Raw genomic sequence first — 15619 nt, forward strand, 5'->3', positions numbered from 1 at the left:
CCCTCATCGCATGTGCTTATTAAATTAAGATAGTTATGTCTGTGTTCACTCTTTAGTAGATCCCTTTGCATAGCATTCATCCCTTCAAGGAGTGTCCTTCAACTATATTATACTCCAGTCAGAGAGATAAGGACCATGCGGAAACAGCTAATTTCACTAGATGTCAATTAAATACACGCTGAAATTACAAGGCACAGGTTATGGGGCTGCAATGGAAAAAAGTAAGATATAGGTACAAGAAAGAATAAAAAGCAGCTGACATTCAAGTTTTTCTTTAATTCATTGGCATGGATATAAAGCGGGAATAAAACTAAGGTCATTCCATACTGATAAAACAGAAAAATAGTATGGCTTGTTCAGAAATCATAAATCAAACCATGCCTAGATTGTAATATATATGCAAGTAGGGATGTATCAATGGGCAGGAAAGTAGAGTGGAATAGCTCATAGCATTACCAAGAATTTACTTTTATTCTGGATTTTTAATTGAATGGCTTAAATGTAATTATTTAGAGTCATCTAGTATTTGGGGAAGATGATTCTAGTGTGTCAGGGTGAAAATATTAAAGAATAATTATACTACAGACCCTCTTTTAGTTTCATATCTTTGCATTAATACTTGGCTTTTCTCTGATTTTGTGGTAAAATAGAGTCTCTTATTATATCAAAATTAATCATACAATATTCATATATATTATATTTTCCAGAGTTATTTCTTTATGCAAGAGATGGAATGACAAGGAGATTCTTGTGTTGTAGATAATTTCCTATTTAGTTTGATTTCCCTGACATATATACCCATGTGAGAAGTAAAATTCATTCTTGTCAAAATACTGCTGTCCCAGGAGGGGAAGCATTCTACCATCATTTCTTAGAAGAAAAGGGAAAAAAAATACAGAATTGAAATTTCAAATAAGAATTAAATAAATATATATGTAAAATTATCTGCTTATATGAAATAACAAATTAAATCACCAGATCATTTAGATTTTTTTTTCTGTATAGAACATTTCCTGCCTATACTAAGTATGTGAACATAGCCTTTAGAGGTATAGTTAATGAACTAAAGAAATTTATAGCAAATAACCTAAATATGTTTTTAGGCATCTGTGTCTTCACTGGTGGCCATTTTCACCTTGAGTCTAAAAGAAAAAAAAAAAAAGTATCTCAGTAGTAGATGGTGTTGAAGGTGGCATATGAGAAAAGTTTTGTCCAACTATTTCAATATAAAAATTCCCAGGACCCAGTTTTTTATAAGGGTAAACATATATTCCAGTAAAAAACATATTCCTAAGTAAATGAAACAGATGTCCCCCAAAAAGCACTCTGCATTGATATATACAGTGGATTTATTCATAATTATTGAAACTGCAGAAAATTCAAATATCCATTGACTGGGTGACTGTACAAACTGGGGTGGCCCAACCACTAGATACTACTTAGTAATAGAAAGGACATACTGCTGCAAAATGTAACCATGTGGATGAATCTCAGAAACAGCAGGAAGTTTGAATAAAATAGGTAGAAAAGACTAAAACTGTAATGCCACTTAGTTAACTTTCTATAAAGGACACAACCAAGGGAAAAAGACTTCCCATAACTGGTTCCCAGGGCCTGGGTTTGGAGAGAGACAATTACCTATAAAGAACATCAAGAAATTTTTTGAGGTCTCAGAAATATTCTGCCTCTTGATTGCAGTGGTGGTTATAATAACTCCATGCATTTGTTTAAACTCTGTGGTTTGTACATTAAAAAAGAGTGGATTTCTCTGAATTTAAATATCTCAATCTGTCTATATTTTTAAAAAGAAAAGAAAACCACACAAACCAAATGAACAAGGAAAGTCATCAAAAATAAAAATTCTAGGGAATATTATCCTAGCTTTTAAATATAACAAAGACAAACACATTAACTATACAGATGTAAATTATTTTTTAGAGTTGGTCTACAAACTTCTGGAAAATAAAGCCAAATTAAAAAAAAAATAAGCCTAATTTCATATATTCAAGTAACAGTAGCTTTTCTATGTATAAGATTTTTTAAGGTTTATTGTCATTAGTTAAATAACCTCCTCTAACCTTGATTAAGGTATTTTTAAAAGTGATACTTCCCCCATTTAAAGTAAAAGCCTTCATGATTTTAGTAAAGTTGTTGAATTATTTCCAAGATAGAATGACCTCACCTGTCAGTTTCCAGAGCACTTTGAAAAAAAAAAAAAAAAAGAAAAAAGAATGTTATATGGTAGATACTTCAATTTCCACCTCTCTGCTCAACATAAGTTATCCTTGATTAATTTCAGCTATAACAAAAATTAAGTTCACAAAAAATTCTTTTCTAAGGTTGAAAACTGGCACAAAAATAATGTGTTTGCTTTGGTATTAGCCCCATATCCAAGGTTTTAGGGCAAAGTTATCATACTTATTTTATTCACTCATTCATTTATTCAGTAGTATCTCTTCAATAGCTAATCTGTGATTAGTGTACAATAGTCCCTACTCTAGATAGTACATGAACAGTGAAAACCCACCTCTCGTGGGGGCTATGTCCCAGCAGGAGGAGGTAGAAGACAAATTAGAATGTACTATTTACCAAACAAGGTAGTTCAAAACTGCAATTTGAATATGTTGTAAATTAGCAGGATAGTTTGAAGGATAGCATCTAGGTAAAGTGGTTTCGGTGCTGATAGCAATTTACTCTAAGGAGTTAGAGACTGAACTAAAGAATGGTTAGGAGTGAGTTAAGTGAAGAATTGGAAAAAAGGTCTTGCAGTTAAAAGACAAGCAAATGAAAAGGCCTAAAGCTGAGAAAAACAAACCAATGACAAACACAGGAGCATTTTCAAAAAACAATGAAGTCCTGTTTTTTGAAATGTCACTGTGTCATAGGGAATAGCTGGGGGGAATTCATATAGGACTTTTAGGTGTGGTTAAAAGTGGGATTTTATTCTAAATTCTGTGAGAAGTGAGTGAAGGGGCTCAAATATGGTACAAGTGGGATCTCAGTTATGTTTTAAAATATCTTCTATTGTGTGTGTGGATCGTCTGTAAGGTCCAGGAGGAAACTGCATCATTTTAGAGACCAGTGTCTAGGTTTGTTCTTATCAGGGGATCCCACTGCTTGCACAAAGGTTCTAGCAGTGGAGATGGAGGGAAGTCTTTGGATAGGGGTAGATCTTAGTTTACTGCCAACTAAACTGTTGGGTATGTTCCTTAAGATTTTTTGGGAATGAAACAAACATAGCTTTCTAAATATGGGTCATCGATTTTTGGATGTTATTTAAAATGATGGGGCTAACTAAAAGAATGCTCTTAATGATAACAGATTGTGACAATGAAATTTAAAAGCTTCTGAATTATATAAAACAAGACTTATTCTTTCCAGGAGGTTCAAATGGACCAAGATTGTTAACAACTCATATTAGTACCTGTGTTATAGAGGACTAGGAGGGGGTAGGGGATATTATGCATAATTTGGTCATTTTCCTTAATGGCCAAAATGAGAAAAACATGAGCAACAAAATAAATAATGTAGTATTGGATTATAACCCAAAGTACAAAATAATATCCATGAGTCCAAGATGATATAAACAAATGACTGCATGAATTTAAAAGAAATTGGAGAAGTGGCAAATTTCCCATACCAAAAAAAAAAAAAATCCACATAATTATGTGTTGTGAAGGAGGGGGAGCATAATTTCCTACTTCTTCAGTGTGGGCTGTACATAGTGACTGCTTCTAATGAGTACAGATGAAAAGAGAAGGTTACTTTGCAGTGGAAAATCCTGACAAACATCACCTAATCCAGGTGATCAACGTCATCATCAACAATGAAGAAATACGTTGATACCCTGGTATTATAGTTATACAATGCATACAATGTGATAAAGATGACACTTTACCTCTGTGGTATTCCTCTCCAAACCTACAACCCCAGTACACCATGAAAAACAAAAACAAAAACAAAAAAAAACAGAAAAATTCTAGTAGGTGGGCACTTTATAAAATACCTGACCTCAAGATGATCAAAGTCATCTGAAACAAGGAGGTTTGAGATACCATCCCTACCAAAAGAAATCTGTGAAGACTAGATGATTGAATGTAATGTGATATCCTAGGTAAGATAGAAAAACTGCAAAAGTCTCTTAGGCTAAGCTAAGGAAACTTGAATCAAGTATGGAACATAGTAAATAATAACATATCAATATTAATTACTTACAACAAATATACTATACTGACAAGATTTTAGAAAAAGGGGAAGTTAGATGCAGAGTGTATGGGAATTCTCTATACTATCTTCTCAAAGTAATAATAAAACATTTTTTTAAAAAAATCAATGAGGGCCCCTGGGTGGCTCAGTCAGTTAAGTGTTTGCCTTTGGCTCAGGTCAAGATCCCAGGGTCCTGGGATCAAGCCCCACTTTGGCTCCCCGAACAGGGAGACTGCTTCTCCCTCTCCCCCCTGTGCATGCCCTCTCTCTCTCTCTTAAGTATATAAATAAAATCTTTGTATAAATCTATACAAAACATCAGCAGAAATTTTTAAAAAATGAAGTCTTATTTTTTCAGGATATCTACTGCATGGCATTAGTGAAAAACAGTCTTCCTTCTAGCACATCTTCTTCATCTCTGTGCATCAGACTATCAATTTTTAGCATACATTTTGGCACCTTTAAGAAGATTTTATTGGCCTGCTATATTAGTTTGTCGTTGTTTCCTAACAATCCACCTCAAAATTCGAGACTTAAAACAGTGACCATTTATGATGACTGTGAATCTATGTTCCGGCCCTGTGGTTCTTCTGGTTGTACCTGGGTTCCCTCATGCATCACTGACAGTCAGCTAAATGGTGCTGCTCTGGTATTCAGCCTGGTATTGGCTACTTTGTTTCTCTCCCATGTAATCTTATTTTTCAGAAGCCTGGCCTAGTCGTGCTCAATGGTGGTATGGCCAGGTTCTAGAGAGAAAGTGTAAGCATGCAAAGCCTATTCTCAAACTGGCACAACATCACTGTTGTCACATTGTATTGGCTTCAGTAATCCCTGAGCTAGAACATATTTGAAGGGTAGAAAAATAAACTCTACTTGTCAATGGGGGGAGCTGCAAAATCATATTGTAAAGGGACACAGATAGAGGTAAAGAAATACTTGTGGCTGTCTGATAGACAATGTAGCATGGCTGCCATGTGGAACTCATCCCTTAAAGTTTGACTTTCTGGAACCCCTTGTCACTGATTTTGTATTATATTTTCTGCTAGATTTACTATCAAGTGACAGGTACAATACTTGCATTGTTTTATGGGATAGGATATTTCTTTGTAAATTAGCAGTTCAGTAAATGTTAAATTTTAAAAATGCAGGATTGAGGTGTATTTTTATAATTTCCTTGAGATACTAAAAGTATCAAACATTTTTTTTAAAGATTTTATTATTTATTTATTTGACAGACAGAGATCACAAGTAGGCAGAGAGGCAGGCAGAGAGAGAGGAAGGAGCAGGCTTTCCGCGGAGCAGAGAGCCCGACGTGGGGCTTGATCCCAGGACCCTGGGATCATGACCTGAGCTGAAGGCATAGGCTTTGACCCACTGAGCAGGCGCCCCTCAAACACTTTTTAATAGAACTTTAGCATAAAGAAGCTTCAATATGATCCCTTCATCCTTACATAAAGACACAAAATCCCTGTCTCTTTGAGGTCTTATGTTATTTTCAGTAGGGTAATGGTGGTATTGTAATAAGCTCAAACTCTATTATCTAAATAGGGAAAATTCTACACATAACTTGAATAATTTGAATTGAAAAATAAATAAGGATCAGACCAATAAACTATTTAGGCATCACTCTACAATGATTGAATATCTGAATGACTATTCAGCTTCCCAATTCCATTTACTAGTGTGCAGCCACATGTGATGACATTAGACAGGGAATCAAGCCTCAAAACATAAATAGAAAAAGTAGGAATTTCACCTTGAACTATTTCACAATCATCTGACCACCCTCCTTAACATACACATCACTTATCCATGTTTCCCTTTACGAATCAATTAGGTTAACAATTTAGAAGTCATGGCTGTGTGAGAAATTAAACTACTAAAAAATAATAAGAGGAATGTATGTTTTTAAGGATTTTAATGATTTTTTTTCTGATTTTTCCAAGACGAAGACACTTTTTTATCAGATTATAGTCTGATAATGCTCAGACCAGTGTTAGGTTTGCTTGTTCTACTCCAAGGGATGTTTAATTGAATGGATTATTAAACATGCGCAAATTCTAACTATGTTAGCTATAACTTTTCTATATCCAATAAAGAGGTTGGTTAAATATCTGAAAGGCTTATGATATCAGTAAAAATGAATGCCTAACCGAGTGTCGTATCTGTACCTACACTGCTACCTCATTGTACAACCTTCTTTTGCTGACCTAGCAAGCTAAGAAACTGTCATTCATATTATATTAAAATGAACTGTTAGAATCGAGGAAAATTGGATTGTCTCATGAATAGCATCCTGAATATCTCTTCAAGTGTTATGAGTAATTATAATAGGAGAATTTTCTGGCACACGGCAGCTTCTTACAAAATTAGTAATGATTAAGTTTGTTTTGTCATATAGGAAGATAAAATTGACACCGTTTATCATGAAAAGGTAGAGATGCTCCTTAGAAGTATTTTAAAATATATTCTGTTTCTCACTTAAGAAATCTTTATTTAAATTTGAAAGATAAAGGAAAACTTCTGTTTCAGTTTTTTTCTACGTAATTTATTTAAAAATTTTCTATAACCACATGTCAGAAGTTCTAATGCACAGAACATTTGAAATGTAAATTTTCATTTTGCACTCAGTTTTCCTTTGGCTTATTTGTCATGATAAATATCTTGGAATAAGTTGCATAAGGTTGGAGTAAATATTTGCCTTGTCCAAGACATTAGAAAGCTGGAAACTAGTAACAGCTAACACAGACTATTCTAAATTTTCTCTTCTGATATGTGGCATTGATTTGGTGGTCATAAAGTATAAGAAAGGCAGTTTTGTTTAATAGAAAAAGATGGGTTTTGAGAGAGATTTGTATTTAAGCCCTGGTATACTGTTACCTGGTTGGATGACCGTGAGCTAGTTATTTAATCTCTGATCCTCAGTATAAACAGCAGTAAAATGTGGATAGTGAAAAGATTTTCTTACCTCGTGTATCTTCTTGGTAGACCTGAATAAGTTTGCTGTAGAAAACAAAGGAGATGGTATATGCTAAAGTGCCTTCCAGAGTTGAATCTTTAGATGAATATTAGTTTTCCATTCTATATGATTGCTAGTTATTATCTTTGCATGTCCCATATTTTCTCTCCTCATTTTTACCTAATTGTAAAACTTCTGAACTGATATTGTACAGATTTTATTAGTATAATTACTTTTATTTCAAAGAAAATGAAATTAGCCCCCCTCCTTTTTGGGTTGCCAATAGTTGACTCGTCCCTATACATCCTACTTATGAAGTGTCTCCCTTTTAATTACATGCTAAAGGCTGTATTCAGAACTTTGAAAATTATTTCAGTATTGCTGTTGATATTCTTACTCTTGCTGAAGTCCAAACTATATATCACCATAAATACTAAAGTGTCTAAATACTTTATGAAAATATATTTTCTCTTCCCCTTACAATGAAATGACATGGGAGTTGAGTATTACTTTTTAATGTTTTTCAAGTGAATTTGATTCATAATGGACTTAATTTATTTCAAAAGTGTTGGCTTAATTTCTTCCCTTCCTTAAAATTGATGCTTTTTAAGACTAGAAAAAAGTTCTAGGCCTTGCAACGTAATTTGGCTAAACTTCTGTAACTTTGTAGAAAAGCTGGCTTTTTTTCATTCATTTAACTTGTTTACTAATTATTTGCTCGAGGGAGAAAAAAAATTAGAAGTATCTGTTGTGTGTTTTATATTGTCATATTTGTTAGTGTTATGACTGTTTAAAAACTTGATGGTTTTCTTTTGTTTAAGGATTAACATTGTTCTTAGAGAATATGACTTCTCTTAATATTATTGATATATAATGAGCAGGGACAGACTATCAGACAATTCTCTCTCTCTCTCTTTCTCTCCTTCCCACCCCCCTTTTCTGTTCTATATACACAGCATCTCCATTCTGGACTAATAGACATTTCTGATGTATTCATCAATAAATTGATTTTTTAGGAAAATTTTATTTATGTATTAGAGAATATGTGCACATAAGCAGGAGGAGTGGCAGGTAGCGGGAGAGGGAGAAGCATGCTCCCCCAGGAACAGGGAACACAATGAAGGGCTTGATCCCCGGACCCTGGGATCATGACCTGAGCTGAAAGCAGAGGCTTAAATAACTGAACCACACAGGCGCCCCAATGAGTTGATTTTTATAGATAAAAAATACCAAACATTTGGGGTGCCTTGGTGGCTTAGTGGGTTAAATCCTCTGCCTTTGGTTCAGGTCATGATCCCAGGGTTCTGAGATCGAGCCCTGCGTTGGGTTCTCTGCTCAGCAGGGAGCCTGTTCCCTTCCTCACTCTGCCTGCCTCTCTGCCTACTTGTGATCTCTGTCAAATAAAAAATAAATAAAATCTTAAAAAAAAAAACCAAACATTTAAGACCATCAAGATTATCTTATGAAAGAGACTTAGACAAATAAAATGTATTTAAAATTTTTTTTTTCTCTTTGGAGAAATTTAAAGACCAAAGTGTTTTATTTGCATCAGTACAGCTTCCATTCCTTTATTTTATTTTTAGACTTCCCATGAAATTGAAAGGTAATATTGTTTTTACCTACATTAAGAGAGTAGCAGCAGGTGTGACAATTGAAATCTATAACACATAGCACAGATCAGGATTTATCAGACTGTTTTTTGGGGAAAAAAAATCTCTGTTTGTTTTTAATCATCCTTACTTTTACAAAATTTTCTAGAAGTCAATTTATTTTTTTCAATTCCGCAGTCCTAGAACAATTGAGCAATGGACTGTGAAGTTGTAACTACATTTCTTCATTTTTCAATACACCAATACACACAAGTTAGACGAGATTCTTAACATTTCTTCTCCAATAAAATCTAAGTTGAACTACTGTGTGCAAAATGCTACTATTATAAGAGGTCCTGCTCTATGGAAGGCAGACAAGCATGAAACTAAATTTTTTCAGCTTTCATCTATTACTTATTAAGAAAAAATGTCTAGAGAGGTAAAAAAGTTCCCCTGATATTCAAATTTCTATGTATCTACCGACCAACAATTTCCTAAACTGAGAACTGAAGATTTTAATTATATACAGTTTGTTGTAAATATATAACATTTAATTATATATACACACATATATATTTATCTACTTTGTCTTCTAATTAATGTATTGTGTGTTAATCTTTAATGTAAGTTGCACAAAGTTTTCTGTAGTAGCTTAATTTGCAATATTTTTGTAAGCAATCAGTTACCAGAGGTATATAAAACAACGAATGGTGTCACCGATGCTTTTTCTGCATTAATACACTAAGAATATACAACTTGCCCAAAAGAGGTTTGGGCATGAGCTTTAGCTCCTGAGAGGTAACCAACCACTAAGTTCTTGGAATGCCCTACCTGATAAAAGAATCCTTGTTATCTGGAGGATTTGGTCCATTCCAGATGATCTATACTAACAATGTGATTTATGGTGGGCTGACTTTTGCCACATGCCATCAGCTCAACTTCTGGAGGTAATAGAGTCTGAGTTCAGCCACAAAAGGAGTCAACCATATCTATGTGACCCAGTTCTAATAAAATCCTGGACACCAATACTCAAGTGAATCTCTCTGATTATCAATACTCTGTGTGTATTATTACACATCCCTGATAGGAAAACAGGTGCTGTATGCATAGTACCACTGGGAGAGGACAACTTGGAAGCTCCAAGGTCCTGGTGTCCTAGAACTGCCCTATGTGCATCTTTCTTTTCTGAAGTTAATTTATTCTTTTGTTGTAATCAATCATAACCATGAGTATAATGGCTTCTCTGAGTTCTGTGAGTACTTCTATGACTATGGTCTTGAAAATTCCCAAACCTGCAGCTGTTATGAGAAGTGAGAATGGTTTAGAAGACCTTCAGAACTTCATAAAGGCAATCAAAGTAGGCAAATATAAAATGTTTAGACAATCAGTTAGTCTCATTTGCTTTGAAATAGTTATGTCATACCTAATTTATTTTTTAAAACATTCAAAATTTTATTTTGATATATTTATTAAGGAACTACTCGTGTTAGTTACTAAATACACAAAGACTTCAAGATGATATAACCCATTGGAAATCATCCAAATTTCCATGAAACAATGTCTGTATTGTGATGTATGTGATTCAAGGTCATATCTGTCTTGTGGACTACTGTATCTCTAACACCTAACACAATACTTGACACTAAATCCTCGTACAGTGTTTTACTCTGTTCAGGCTGCTATAGCAAAAACACCACAGAATGGGTAGCTTAAACAACCAACATTTATTTCTCACAGGTTTAGAGGCTGGAAACTCCAGATTCAGTAGACTCAGCGGATTCAGCTTTTGATGAGAATCTGTTTCCTGGCTCATAGATGGCCATCTTCCCACTGCCTGTCTCTCACATGGTAGAAGGGGCTAGAGAATTTTGGAGACTTTTTTTTCGTACATTAATTCCATTCATGAGGGTTTCACCTTCATGACCTAATCACCTCCCAAGGCTCCGACTCCTAATATTATCACATTAGGAGTTAGGATCTCAACATTTGATTTTGTGTGGAGAGGAATATTCAGTCACCATATAGAGATAAAGCCAGAATTGAACTATGATAAATTAATTTTTCAGACATGCTAAGTTAGAGAATCTATGCTACAGCCATCAAATTTGTTCAGATGACAGCTGTATGTATGAGTACCGAGATCAACATGGAAATAAAAGTTGGGGGCACCTGGGTGGCTCAGTGGTTAAAGCCTCTGCCTTCGGCTCAGGTCATGATCCCAGGGTCCTGGGATCGAGTCCCGCATTTGGGCTCTCTGCTCAGCAAGGAGCCTGCCTCCTCCTCCTCCTCTCTCTCTCTGCCTGCCTCTCTGCCTACTTGTGATCTGTCAAATAAATAAAGAAAAAATCTTTAAAAAAAAAAAAAGAAATAAAAGTTGCAGAACAAGTTGTGAGATACTTGAACATCCACATGTAAAGGGGGAAGGATATGGATGAGGGTTATTCTAGGAAAGTACACAGACAAAGAAGATAGGTAAAATGCTAGGAAAAGGCATTGCCCTTCATTGTTCGTTGCTCTGTTTCTTTGATACCTGAAAATCATTTTTAAAAAAAGCCTGCTAGATCATAATATTTATTTTAAATACTAAAGAATTTCAGAGTATTCTGTTGAAGTCTCCAGTCCAAATTTTTATTCAGAAGTAACATCACAACATTATCTCTGAAGCCAGGAGATCACATACTTGGAGTTGTGGGGAGTGAGAGAAGGGATGGGAAACATTCTTCATCAACCTGTTTCCCAAATCTCTGTATCTTATACCTGGATGAATTGTATTAAGGTCTTAGAAATAATTCACTGTAAGAATAGACAGAGTTAATAACCCAATTGACACTCTCAGTTCAGAGTGTTAATTCTTAAGGCATTGAAGACTTTGATATTACAATTTAGGACACAAGGCTATTCTAACACCATTTGCTCAGTAATTCTACACGTGTTATGTATATGAGTAACTCTTGTAAATATGGACTCAGTACACCATTGTGTGTTTACAATAAAGATCACTTCAGTCAGGCAGGTAGAGTCAATACTTAGAAACTGTGTTGATTATAATCAATAAAATGAATGAAACAGGTGGAGAATGAAGCTGGATATACAGGTATACCAAGTTAATATACTCTTAAAGAATCTATGATGAAATATTTAGAGGAAGTGACACTTATTGAAGTTATTGGTATAAAATTTACATGACATAAAATTAAGCATTTCATATGGAACAATTCAGTGCATTTAGTACATTTCCAGTGTCTTGTAATGATCACCTCTATCTAGTTCCAAAATATATCCATCATTCCAAAGCAAAGCCCTGTAGCCATCAAGCAGTTTCTCTCCTTCTGCACTCACCCCAGCCCATATAAACCATGAACGTGTGTTTTATCTCTATGATTTATCTTTTTGGATGTTTCATGTACATGGAATCATACACCTGATGGTGTTTTGTACCTGGCTTTTATCAGTTAGGGTAACGTTTTGGAGGTTCATCCACATTGCAGCATGTATCAGTACCTCATTTCTTTTCAAAGATATTTTATTTCACTTTATTTTTTTAATAGAGAGGGAGATAGGGAAGGGCAGAGGGAGAGGAAGAAGAAGAATCTTAAGCAGGCTTCACACCCAGTGCATAGCCCGATGGGGGGCTTGGTCTCACGACCATGAGATCATGACCTAAGCCTAAACCAAGAGTCCATTGCTTCACTAACTGAGCCACCCAGGTGCCCCAGTACTTCATTTCTTTTTGAGGGTGAATAATATCTCATTGTAAGTATATATCACATCTTGTTTTTCTCCTCACCCATTGATAGATGTTTGAACTGTTTCTACCTTTGGCTATTTAAATAGTACTGCTATGAGTGTACACGTTCACGTACTTGCTTGTGAATGTATTTTAAAATTTGGGGGGGGTATGTTAATTTAGTGGTGGAATTGTGGAAGTCATATGGTAATTCTGTTTCACTGTTTGAAGAACCATCAAACTGTTTTCCACAGTGGCTGTGGTAACATCATTTTGTATTCCCATCAGCAATATAGTTTTTGATTATAACCATCATAGTCAATATGATACAGTATCTTGTTGTGTTTTGAACCGCATTTCCCTAATGACTAATGATGTAGAACATATTCTCATGTGCTTGTTGGCTACTTATACATCTTCTTTGGAGAAAGTCTATTTTAGTTATTTGCCTGTTTTTTAACTAGTTTGTCTTTTTACTATTAAGTTGTGACAGTAATTTGTACATTTTGGATAAGGATCCTTACCAGAAATAATAATATATTTCAAATATATTACCTCACATGAAAAGTCAAACTATGTTCTAACAGACAAAAAAATCTTAAATGAGGAAAGTTATTAAATTTGGGCTTATATTTTGTTTTGTTATTATAATAATATTAATAATAAAAGCCAATGGTTTTATATGGCATTTAAATTAGAATAATATATTATATACATGTTGTCCTTAAAGGCAAGTTTGGGAAAATATCTAGCAAATAAAACTGTATTATACTATGAAAAATAAACAATAAAAATCATAAAAATTATTTCAAAATGATTTTGACATTTTGTGAGTACTCAACTGAAATATACCATAATTTATATAAAAATATAATTTCTATGTGTGTTGGTTTCTATTTCAAATAAACTATTCTACAATTTCTGTTTCAAAGGCATAAAAGAAAGAGAAATATACACCTCATAGTCAGCACCATGATGTGTTGTTTGGTGTTATTCAGTTCAAGTGAAAGCTGGAAAACTGGACTCATCCCAGGACTTGCAATTCAGAAGCATCTTTTTTAATTTTTAATAATTTTTATTTATTTTTAATTGAAAGAATGGCAGACTGCCCCATACAATGCCTCATTTGGATGTGTCTGGAGTCTTGGAAGCTGGACTACCCTACATTCTCCTACAAATGGACCTTAAGATCTTGTTTGAAGGTTCTAGGAGGGGCCCAGAGTTACTCACCTACACTTGACCAAAGAATGGTCCTCCTCTATGGCAGAAGATTGTCCCCTTCACTTGAGCATGCAGCTTTGGGAAGAACATGGAGAACATGAACATGGAGCTGTGAGGGAGAAAGGGATACCAGTCTGACCAGCCAGATGAGCCAGTTTAACTCTGGCAATTATCAGGTGACAGATATTGTAGCCAGATTACCCTCACATCCTTCTTTTTTTAAAGTTTTATACACCTTGATTTCTAATGAAATAGCACCAATAATAGTCTTGAGTGTTACTAAAAGCAGTAACTAAATTGTAATAAGGAATTTATAATGATGATGCTTCCGTAGTATTTTATGAAGTTGAATACTAAAATATTCTACTTCTTGAATTTGGGTGCCAATCAAAGTTCTTATCTACATAAGTCATCTCTATTGGAATTTATTATATTTACCATTATTCTCTGAACTGACAGGGTGTTAATATTTAGAAGTAAACATCTTTCAATCCTTGTTATTATGAAATGATTTTCCAAAATGCAGATATTTTGAAAACTGTGTACCATTGAATTTTCTAATTATTAATTCTCCCAGAAGCTCTTTATATTATACTGTTTTACTGATATACAAAGAAAGGTGCTAGATTAATTCTAGCACTGGTTCTATTTTCAATTAGTTACTTGCACTAATTAGATATGACATGATTTATTTCTGCTTCTTGTACTTTCACCTGTTTCTTCTCCTTTCACTCTTAACTCTATCTGCAGTCTAGAAAAAGAGTCAACATACTTTATCTATCCCTTTTGTTTAAATTTTATTGATTAAGAGATAGGATATAAATTCACCATAACTAGCACCTCTGTATTTCTAGCAAGAATTTCTGCAATTAGTTCTAAAAGATAAAGATAAAACTCACTTCCAAATGAAATGTGTTACCTATTTCAGTCAGTTTCCTTGTTAATCAACATCCAGACTCTTTCTCTCTTAAGCTTCTGTTTTATCCCCAAGACCTGTATCACTGAGTTATTAAAGAAGAATGCAAAATTTTTTATATGGATTGGTTTGAAAGGCTTATTACTGGTATTAGAGGCTTAATACCACCCTAAGCCTTCCTTCCCCCCACCTGACTTACATAAGCATTAGCAAATTTACTTCCTCTCAATATTATCCACTTGTAGATTATCTTGCTATGCTTCAGAAGTCCTTATTTTACTCACCTAATGAGAAGATAAGCACAGTTATCATAACAAAAATAGTTGTTTCTATATATATAGTTGTTTTATATATATATGAAACATATATAAATATATATAATATATATTTTATATAAATATATGTGCATATATATACCTATATCTATATATATATATATGGAAAATGAAGCTTCCTTGTTTAATTGGTTCATTGTGATGGGATGATCCTTTGCAAAGTCATATAGCTCAGTCCTCCATCAATCTCAATGGAAACATTCAGCTGGAGCCTAAGTATTTGCACAGCACAATCTATGCATCTTTATTTGAATCCCTGATCCAAACAAGTGCACTCGGGAGACGCTTAACAACTGAGCCACCCATCTGCCTTCAGCTCAGGTCATGATCCCTGTGTCTGGGATAGAGCTCCGCATCAGGCTCCCTGCTCAGCAGGAAGCCTGCTTCTCCCTCTCCCACTCCCCCTGCTTGTGTTCCCTCTCTCGCTGTGTCTCTCTGTCAAATAAATAAAACAGCTTCCTTCAAAAAATGCTTCTATAATTAAGAAAATAGGCTATAATGGCCTACTTTCAACTTCTTCAGTTCATCCACTCTTTCATACATAATAAATTTACTGTGTTAAGCACAAACTATCTCAAAATTCTCGTGAGAATAACTTTTAAAGATTTCCTCTGTCTTTAGCAGGATGGGATTTTCTTCCAGTCTTTCTTTTTCCACTTCCTTCCT

This window comes from Lontra canadensis, unplaced genomic scaffold, assembly GCF_010015895.1.
Source record: "Lontra canadensis isolate GAN:19392208 unplaced genomic scaffold, GSC_riverotter_1.0 scaffold4, whole genome shotgun sequence".
Classification (NCBI taxonomy): domain Eukaryota; kingdom Metazoa; phylum Chordata; class Mammalia; order Carnivora; family Mustelidae; genus Lontra; species Lontra canadensis.